The sequence below is a fragment of the Ranitomeya imitator genome, chromosome 3 (genome assembly GCF_032444005.1).
Source record: "Ranitomeya imitator isolate aRanImi1 chromosome 3, aRanImi1.pri, whole genome shotgun sequence".
Taxonomy (NCBI): Eukaryota; Metazoa; Chordata; class Amphibia; order Anura; family Dendrobatidae; genus Ranitomeya; species Ranitomeya imitator.
This window is the reverse complement of record NC_091284.1, coordinates 282,771,971-282,782,283: the sequence shown is the minus strand read 5'-3', so window position 1 is coordinate 282,782,283 and position 10,313 is coordinate 282,771,971. Positions and strand designations below refer to the sequence as shown.

At 43.1% G+C, this 10,313-nt stretch overlaps 1 long non-coding RNA gene across 1 annotated transcript; it reads left to right on the top strand.

Moving 5' to 3' along the window:
* The first annotated feature begins 768 nt into the window (after positions 1 to 768).
* On the top strand, positions 769 to 7,486 carry LOC138669770 (uncharacterized). The gene is made up of 2 exons (XR_011319226.1): positions 769 to 1,282; positions 6,634 to 7,486. It is a non-coding gene; the product is annotated as an uncharacterized lncRNA (long non-coding RNA).
* Positions 7,487 to 10,313: the final 2,827 nt, after the last annotated feature.

The window sequence follows — 10,313 nt, the reverse complement described above, 5'->3', positions numbered from 1 at the left end:
TTAGCATACATGCTTCAAATAGGCTAGGCTAACACTGTTAACACCCAGCTTGTGGTCTAGTGGTCATACTAGCCTCTAAGTTTCGTTTCTCTCACTTTCTAATGTTTTTTCTAAGTCTGTTACACAAAGGCATTCCTGAGATTCCTTATCTGATCATAGACTCCATCTTGGAATGAAAGAAGTGCATTTAGAAAGAAGCTAAAATGAAGTCAGGATATAATATAAATTCTGCTTTCACAGCACCCTAGAGATGCATCCTAAATGTTAGTGGTTCTGGACCTGGGAAACAAGAGCGATGAGCTCACTGGAAGGGCCAGGGTCCATGTTGTTATTGGGTATACCTGTGGCTTTTCATGCACCAGCAGGTTATTTTCAATCCCAGAAGGAAGAAAGTGTACATGACTCGTGGTCCTCATTGGGAGCAGAGACACCTTGGGCATCCATAGGCATGGAAACTCACAGGACACAGTAATTAACCCCATGGAGAATTCTGTTGGCCACAATATCTGCAGTATCATACTATCATTCCTACATAAGGCAAGGGTGTAAAAAAAAAGGATGCAAGCATTACATCAAGTACACAGACTACAGGACTCTCTCCGTTTTCATTCTTCCAAAGATTACATACACAATTCTATGTCTATTTTCTATGATTTACCTTCACTCATTGAGAGACGCTTTGACTACTTCTAACCACATCCTAGCCAGCTCAAGTCTGCTCTTATCTATCTTCCAGTAATCCTTCCCAATTACAGATACACTTTGTGGAGATCAGACTGAACTAAAACAATCCATCTTGTCTTCTTCCTGAGAAATCTGGCTTACAACAAGATACATTTCTGCTGACTTGACATTTCCTTTTATGGAAGTAATCATGTGTGCATTCCTTCTTTCAATAGCAGCCTTTATTCACCTTCTAGATGATGTAACTTTCTACTGATAAAGACTGGTATAGATTGTTTATGTAAGAGATAGTGAAATATGAGCGCTTGTGCGCATGTCTGTAAAAGTATAATTCTTTTCTATATAAAGGGAGGGCAAAGCCCAGAGAGGGAGATGTGCTCCTGGGCTTCCCCTGTATATGATCACACAATACCTTGTTTGCGTGTCATTTACTCTGGATCCCTACCTCTAGTAAGCCAGGGACTGAGAAGGACTTAACATTTCTTTGGCGCACCGAACGGGGACCCGAGATGAGAGTATTTGCTCGAGATTCACCTGCGGATACGGACAATGGAGATCTGGGATAATGGACGGCAAATGAACTGAAAAACCTGGCCAGGTAAGAGACATTATTAGTTCTCTTTTATCTGCCTTGTATTATCCGAAAGATCTCTATGAGCCGTGTCACGCTGGGTTAGTCTAGTAGTGAGTAGATACCTATAAAACTCGGGTTACTATATTGTATAGATTTATGAGTCCTGTCCCTGGCAGTGTGTGAACAGTGTTAAGGTTGTGGTATGTTGTGAAAGAAGAGCAAAAGTGCGTAGAAAAATAAGCCGAAATAGTTGGGGTATAAGCCTTATACACGGAAGTCAGCCTAACTGGGTCATGTGGTTGCGTCCTTTCGGGGAGACCTCCGCCCATGCTTGACTCTCATTTAAGTGCTTAACCTCCTTCATTTCTGGATAAGGTTTGATAGAATGAGCCCAGGACGCGGGTCCATGAGCCTGGGACAAGTATGCTAACTGACACAGAAAGTTTTGTGATCTGTATGGTGTTGCTGGGTCTGTTTGCGTGCATAATAGCACTTAAGTACATTCTGCACATTAGAAAGAATGGAGCAGATCAGCCCTTCAATATTTTAGCTCCCTAGGAGAGAAGGCAACGAGACATCACCTAGGATAAGTGATTGTCCAAACGTCACCTGGGGTAGAAATAGCTAATATTGAAAAAAAAGAAAAATGGGAAATAAACAGACAAAAACCGTCTTAGGACAAGTGGAAGCAGCAGATATCATACAGGAAAGATGTGGGAAGACAGTCAGAAGTCAGATTAGAAGGGTAAGAGAAAAATTGGGAATTTCAGAAGCACTTATGTTCAGTACAGAATGGGAAAGACTGAGTAAAGAACGAGGTGGAATTATCAAAGACAATGGGTGGGAAGAAATCATACACTGTATGATAGAGGTCTCAAAAATAGCTAAAGAGGAGAATTGGAAGTATGATCCAGACACTTCCAAATGGATTATGGGGAAGGGAAAAAGTTGTGACATAATCCCACCACCTTACCTAGATCCAAAAGCCCAATCATTTGTACCATCTGGAGGAGCAGAAGGAGGAAAACAATTTCCAGCCTTGTATCCCAATCTTGGTGGGGTAGGAGGATGGGTATGTTCACACTGTGGACAACAAAATCCAGATTGGAGAAATGATTGCCTAGTCTGTGGTACACCTAGACATGGCGCTGTACTTGCCCCTGTTAGGGTAGTACCAAGACCCTTTAGGGAACCTGGTGCTGACGGGGTAATGGGAACTAGATATCACCAGACCCGACAGTATTTTCCTTGGTCCCCTGCTGAAGGTATGTCCCTCCTGCATAATGCGCCTGATCCCACTCAATATCCCATCCGATTTGCACAATACATACAACAAATCATGCAGACTCATGCTGGGGTCTGGGCGGACGGGGAAGAATTATGTAGAATGAAAATGTCCCCCGGACTTTTTCAGGAATTATTGACACACCTACAGCCCAATAGACCAGTGGCAGAAGGGGGTGCCTTACAGACAGAAGCATCAGGTACCCAGTTCACAGAGGCATTAATAATTTTCATGAGAGAAAAACAGAGGGAAAGGGGATCTACGGGTGTGATTATGCAGAAATTTGGGCAAAGTATTGAAGAATATAGTCAAGAATTAGAAAATAGCTTTAGGGATGAAGGATTGGATTTGACTGATGCTTCAGTAAGGAGACTCTTTACAAAACAATTAATAGAGGGGCTAGATCCGAAAATCAGAGAAAAATTTAAATCCTCTACTCCAGATTGGAGAACAATTGAACAACCAAATATTGTGAAACAACGATGTTTAGGAATAGTCATGGATATGAGAGAGAATCGTAAGCCTGTTAGAATAGCACAAGCTAATACAGGAGGAAGAGTGAGACACAACTTTCCTTGCCACTACTGTAAAAAGCCAGGTCATTTCCAAAGAGAGTGCAGGAAGAAGTTGGCAGATATAAAGTCAGGCAAATTTGTTCCCAGAAATAACCCTCCCCAAACGGACAACCAGCAGAAATCTACCATCATAGATGGTCCCATACCAGATTCAGATTGACTCGATGTGTTACAAACTTCCCTACCAGCTAGAAGACCTATGATACAGGTGAATGTGGGGGGGAGAGAGATTCCATTTTTGATAGATACAGGTGCAACTTCCTCAATTTTGAATCAAGATTTTCTTCCGAATCCGGAAGATATTTCAGAACAAACAACTTTTGCTGAGGGTTATGATGGGGTAATTCGAACACTGCCATATACTGTGCCCCTAGAGGTCTCATTAGGACCTAAATGTTTTGCATCCAGATTTTTGTATGCCAGAGGTGCCCCAACATGTTTGTTAGGAACTGATGTCCTAAAGAAATTAGAAGCTAACATCAATTTTAGGGAAGATGGCACAGTTATACTGACTATCCCTGATGATGCAGAAACATTAGAACAATATGTTAGAATTCAGGCTTTTGAGGATTATGCTGAAGAAAAAGAGTACACCACAGATCTAGACCTCTCAATGGTCCCAGAAACACTGTGGGCACAGGGTGACACCGATGTGGGACTATTGCATATCTCTCCTGTAAAACTATCTGTGCAACCAGGAACTGTTCTCCCACAGCTCAGACAATACCCTGTGAGTGCCCAGCAGGAACTAGCGATTACAAAACAGATAGAGGGATATAGAGAGAAAGGGGTTTTGGTAGAGATACAATCACCTGCTAACACTCCTCTGTATCCAGTCAAGAAGAGAACTCTTGATAAGAGTTCTATGCCCAAATATCGTATGGTACATGATTTAAGAGAAATAAACAAAGTTCTAGATCCAATCACCCCAGTTGTACCCAATCCTCATACGTTACTATCACAGATACCAGCCAGTTCTCAAGTATTTACTGTAATAGATCTTTCAAATGCATTTTTCTCGGTTCCTTTACACCAAGATAGTTGGCATTTGTTTGTATTTACATTTAAGGGCAAACAGTTGGCGTGGACACGCCTTCCACAGGGAATGATACACTCCCCTACTCTTTATTCAAATGCCCTACAAACAGTCCTTCAGAGGTTTGAACCCGAACCACAGGTAGTAATTTTGCAGTATGTGGATGACCTACTACTTTGCTGCCCAGATCTAGAAACTGCAGAAAGGTCCACTGTGAGTTTACTATGTTTTTTAGAAAAAGAAGGGTGTAAAGTGAATAGACAAAAGCTACAAGTTTGTCAGACCAAAGTGGTCTTTCTAGGTCATTGCATTTCTCAAGGTAAAAAGCATCTTACACCACAAAGAACTGAAGCAATAAGACAGATGAATGAGCCTAGAAATCATAAACAGCTACGAGCATTTTTAGGAATAGTGTCTCATTGTAGACAATGGATTATACATGCAAGTCAACTAATGCAACCACTGTATGACTGTGTAAAAAGTGAACCTTATTTGTTGACAAAAGAAGGTCAGATTTCGTTCCAACAATTAAAAGATGCCCTTGTTTCAGCTCCAGCGTTAGGGCTACCAGACTACACCAAACCGTTTCAGCTTATGGCTGCAGAAGTTGATTCCCATGCTACAGGAGTTCTTACCCAGAAGCATGCAGGGAAACAAAGACCAATTGCATATCTTTCAGCAAGGTTAGATCCCGTAGCTAGAGCAGCGCCAACCTGTGTACGTGTAGTTGTTGCTGTCTCACTATTGTTGGACAAAGCATCAGAAATTGTCCTAGAGTATCCACTCACAGTTCAAACTACACATGATGTTTATGGGATATTAAACCAGGTCCAACCAAAACACATTTCCATGGCCAGACATTTGCGGCTACAGTGTTCTTTGTTGCTCCCCTCTACTATCACATTTGCTAGGCTTCAGACTCTCAATATAGCTACACTGCTACCTCTCGAGTCTGAAGGGGGGAATAAGGACACTGATACACACGCAAATTTTTTCCCTACAGACACACATGATTGTACAGAGCTCATTTTACAAGAAACGGTAGGCTTACCCAATGTATCCGAAACACCACTTCAAAATCCAGATTTAGAGCTGTTTATAGATGGTAGTAGGTTTGCAGATGACACAGGTAACTTCCATACAGGGTATGCAGTTGTGTCAGAATCTGAAACTCTCAAAGCAGAACCACTTCCACCGAAACAGTCTGCACAAGAAGCAGAACTAACAGCATTGATTGAAGCTCTTAAAATAGCTGAGAACCAGACAGCTAATATATACACTGATTCTAGGTATGCACATGGTATTGTGTTTGATTTTGGAGTAATCTGGAGAGCTAGAGGTTACATGACAGCGTCAGGACAACCTGTAAAACATGCTTCTCTGATCAAACAGATCTTAGAGGCTGCACAAGAAACAAAAGAAGTAGCAGTAATCAAGGTAGCTGCACATGTGAGACTCGACACTAGGGAATCTAGGGGAAATGATAGGGCTGATAAAGCAGCCAAAGCAGCAGCTGTCAAACCCTTACAACAGGTTCATACTGTAAACCCCACAGAAAATACTGAAGATAGACTGAGACAAGCACAGGAAGATGCAGGAGAAGAGGAGAGGGACAGGTGGAAAAAGGAAGGGGCAGAAGAACAAGCGGGAATTTGGAAGAAAGATGGACTAATATGTCTACCTAGAGCCTGGTACCCGATAGTAGTTGGTGGATTACATCACCCTACGCATGTGTCTGCAAATGCAATGACACTACTGGCAAAGGAAGTCTGGTTGGCTCCAGGTTTTGGCAACTATGCAAGAGACTATTGTGCTGCATGCGCTATATGCCTGACACATAATCCCGGACAGACAGCAAAGACCCCTATGAAGCACCACGTCCGACCTCTCTACCCGTTTCAGCGATTACAAATAGACTTTATCCAGCTGCCAAAAAGTAATGGGTATGAGTATGTGTTGGTATGTGTGGACATGTTCTCGGGGTGGCCAGAGGCCTATCCAGTTCGGAAGGCTTCAGCTAAAAACACTGCTGTAAAGCTAGTTGCCGAACTGATACCCTGTTACGGTCTCCCTGAAGTGATCGAGTCAGATAGGGGTACTCATTTTACTGGAGAAATATTTCAAAATGTACTGAAAATGTTGGGTGTTGAAAGTCAGTTACACACTCCGTATCATCCTCAAAGTTCTGGTAAGGTAGAACGCATGAATGGAACTTTAAAATTAAAAATACAGAAAGCCATGGCTGAAACAGGAAAGCCTTGGACAGAATGCCTTTCACTGGCCCTTTACTCAATACGCAATACCCCAAGGGGTAAGACTAAACTGTCTCCATATGAAATTTTGTTTGGCAGGACTGCCAATTTAGGATGTTATTTTCCACAGCAACTTGTGTTAAATATTGAGTCATTGACTTCTTATGTGCAAAATCTTCAGAAACAATTAACTAAGGTGCATGCACAAGTTTTTGCTTCCCTTCCAGATCCTGACAACACAGAAGGAAGTCACAAGTTGGAACCAGGTGATCAAGTCTATGTAAAAAGACACACCAGAAAGGCTCTAGAACCAAGGTTTGACGGACCCTTCCAAGTCCTGTTGACAACACCTACATCAGTCAAGCTTGAAGGAAAGGCATCATGGATACATGCAAGCCATTGCAAGAAAAGCAGTATAAACTCATGATATTGATGTTAATAATGATAACCTCAACGGAGGCGTGGGATAGACTGAATTCTCTAGCCCCTTTGAACAATAGATTCGTACAACATCATAGAAAATTAGTGCATGACTTGTTAAACAATACACAAACCCTGACAGATTGTTGGATCTGTACCCATTACTTATTGCAAAACAAAGAAAAGGTTGCGAGAGTTAAACGGAAGAATTAATACTAGATTTGATTCTCTTATTGAATACAAGCATGTACATGTGTAATACCAAATAAAGGCTTTGTCTTTGGCCCTGTGGTAATAAAATAAATAAAAGAAAATGTCAAAGGGGGGAATTGTGGAGATCAGACTGAACTAAAACAATCCATCTTGTCTTCTTCCTGAGAAATCTGGCTTACAACAAGATACATTTCTGCTGACTTGACATTTCCTTTTATGGAAGTAATCATGTGTGCATTCCTTCTTTCAATAGCAGCCTTTATTCACCTTCTAGATGATGTAACTTTCTACTGATAAAGACTGGTATAGATTGTTTATGTAAGAGATAGTGAAATATGAGCGCTTGTGCGCATGTCTGTAAAAGTATAATTCTTTTCTATATAAAGGGAGGGCAAAGCCCAGAGAGGGAGATGTGCTCCTGGGCTTCCCCTGTATATGATCACACAATACCTTGTTTGCGTGTCATTTACTCTGGATCCCTACCTCTAGTAAGCCAGGGACTGAGAAGGACTTAACAACTTCTCCCAATCCTTCTTCAGCTTTCTACTATATCACATGAAGGGACAAGGGTGGTACATCTGAGGTTCCTTATTTCCTTGCAGTTGCCAGTCCTCATGACTAGGGTTGAGCGAAACGGATCGGACAAATTCAAAAATCCCTGACCTTCAGCATATTCGGGTTTCATGAAACCCGACCCGATCCTAGTGTGGGATCGGCCATGAGGTCGGCGATCTTCGTGCCAAAGTCGCGTTTCGTATGACGTGTTCAGCGCCATTTTTCAGCCAACAAAGGAGGATGCAGAGTGTGGGCAGCGTGATGACATAGGTCTCGGACCCCACCATCTTAGAGAAGGGCATTACAGTGATTGGCTTGCTTTCTGCAGTGTCACAGGGGCTATAAAGGGGCGTACACACCGACCGCCATCTTACTTCTGCCGATCGTAGCATAGGGAGAGGTTGCTGCAGCTTCACAAGAAGAAGGGATATACAGTAGTTAGGGAGGGAAGATTAAGCCCCAAAACTGCATGTGCTGTTGAAATTTCCACTGTCCAACACCACCATTTGTTTGCAGGGACAGTGGAGGCTATATTTTTGTGCATCAGCTCTGTAGCTTATTAGGCTGCCTTATAAGGCTCCCTGATAGCTGCATTGCTGTTTGCACGCCGCTGTGCAAACCAACTGCTTTTTTAAACGCCAAAATCCTGTTGCTCCTTTCTGCACAGTTATCTTGTTATTTGTCCACACTTTTGTGTGCAGTAGTCCTTTTTATTGCTGCCATACTTGTCCTGAGATCATTGTAGGGAGATTGAAATTGTACTACAGTCCTTGTATTTTTTCATATATCTTCCAGCCGCTTTCTGCCACTTACATTGTGTTGTTTTGTGCACAGGGCCTGAGGTTTGGCTTAAGGTACGTCACATTTAGCGACGCTGCAGCGATCCAGACAACGATGTCGATCGCTGCAGCGTCGCTGTGTGGTCGCTGGAGAGCTGTCACACAGACAGCTCTCCAGCGACCAACTATGCGAAGTCCCCTGGTAACCAGGGTAAACATCGGGTCACTAAGCGCAGGGCCGCGCTTAGTAACCCAATGTTTACCCTGGTTACCAATGCTAATGTAAAAAACAAACAAACACTACATACTTACATTCCGGTGTCTGTCCCCCGGCGCTGTGCTTTCCTGCACTGACTGTGAGCGCCGGCTGGCCGTAAAGCACAGCGGTGACGTCACCGCTGTAATCTGCTTTACGGCTGGCCGGCGCTGACAGTGCAGGGAAGCAGAACGCCGGGGGACGCCACAGACACCGGAATGTAAGTATGTAGTGTTTTTTTTTTTTTACATTTACACTGCTAACCAGGGTAAACATCGGGTTACTAAGCGCGGCCCTGTGCTTAGTAACCCAATGTTTACCCTGGTTACCAGTGAATACATCGCTGAATCGGCGTCACACACGCCGATTCAGCGATGTCTGCGGGAGATCCAGCGATAAAATAAAGTTCTGGACTTTCTGCTCTGACCAACGATGTCACAGCAGGATCCAAATCGCTGCTGCATGTCAAACACAACGATATCGCTATCCAGGACGCTGCAATGTCACGGATCACTAGCGATATCGTTGTGAAGTTGGTCAGTGTGACGGTACCTTTAGTCTTCCCCCCAAAAAAGTGAGATTCAAATTATCACAAAGTGGATATACTGCAGTCCTGTTAGTTTGTGGTATATCAGCCAGCCACTTTCTGCCACTTACATTGTGTTGTTTTATGCATAGGGCCTGAGGTTTGGTTTAGTCTCTCCCCCAAAAAAGTGAGATTCAAAATATCACAAAGTGGATATACTGTAGTCCTGTTAGTTTGTGGTATATCAGCCAGCCACTTTCTGCCACTTACAGTACATTGTGTTGTTTTATGCTCGGGCCTGAGGTTTGGTTTAGTTTCCCGCCCAAAAAAGTGAGATTCAAATTATCACAAAGTGGATATATTTCAGTCTTGATAGTTTGTGGTATATCAGGCAGCAACTTTCAGCCACTTACATTGTGTTGTTTTTTTGCACAGGGCCTGATTTTTTGTTCAGTCTCCCCCCCAAAAAAAAGGGAAATTTAAAATCTCAACACGTTTATATACACCTTCTACTTTGTTTTACAGTACCATATAACGGTTGTTATTTTGGTTAGATTTTTCAAAAAATGAGGAAGTCAGGTGGAAGAGGCCGTGGGCAGTGGTTGTGAGCTGGTACTGATGGTGGTGGTGGTGCATCTGGTGGTAGTGGCAAAAGCACAATAGCACCTAAGGCTGGAGGTGTTGAGACAGTGTCATCGTCGAGTTACACAAGGCCTCGAAGGCTCCCTTATCTGGGAGTAGAAAAACGGCTTTTAAAGCCGGAGCAGCAGGAAAAAGTTTTTGCTTTCCTTGCTGACTCAGCCTCTAGCTGTTTCGCCTCCTCTTCAGAAAGTTCCAAATATAAAAGCAGCGAGTCGTCAGTGGATGCTCCCGGTCAGGAACAAGACGTTTCCTTGTATCCTTCACACAAACCAAAAGTGAAGGATGCATCAGGCGACACTGCAGGTTACTCCATGGAGCTCTTTACACATACAGTGCCTGTGTTAGAATGGGAAATTGTTATCTGCCCTTTACAAGATGAATCGGACATGGAGTGCACTGATGCACAGCCACAGCTAGATTATAATGCGGTTCCAGTGACTCAAATCACTACATTGCCCTCGCAGTGTACTGAGCCAGAATCTGACCCTGATTAGACTATGGTGCCCCATCTCGAAC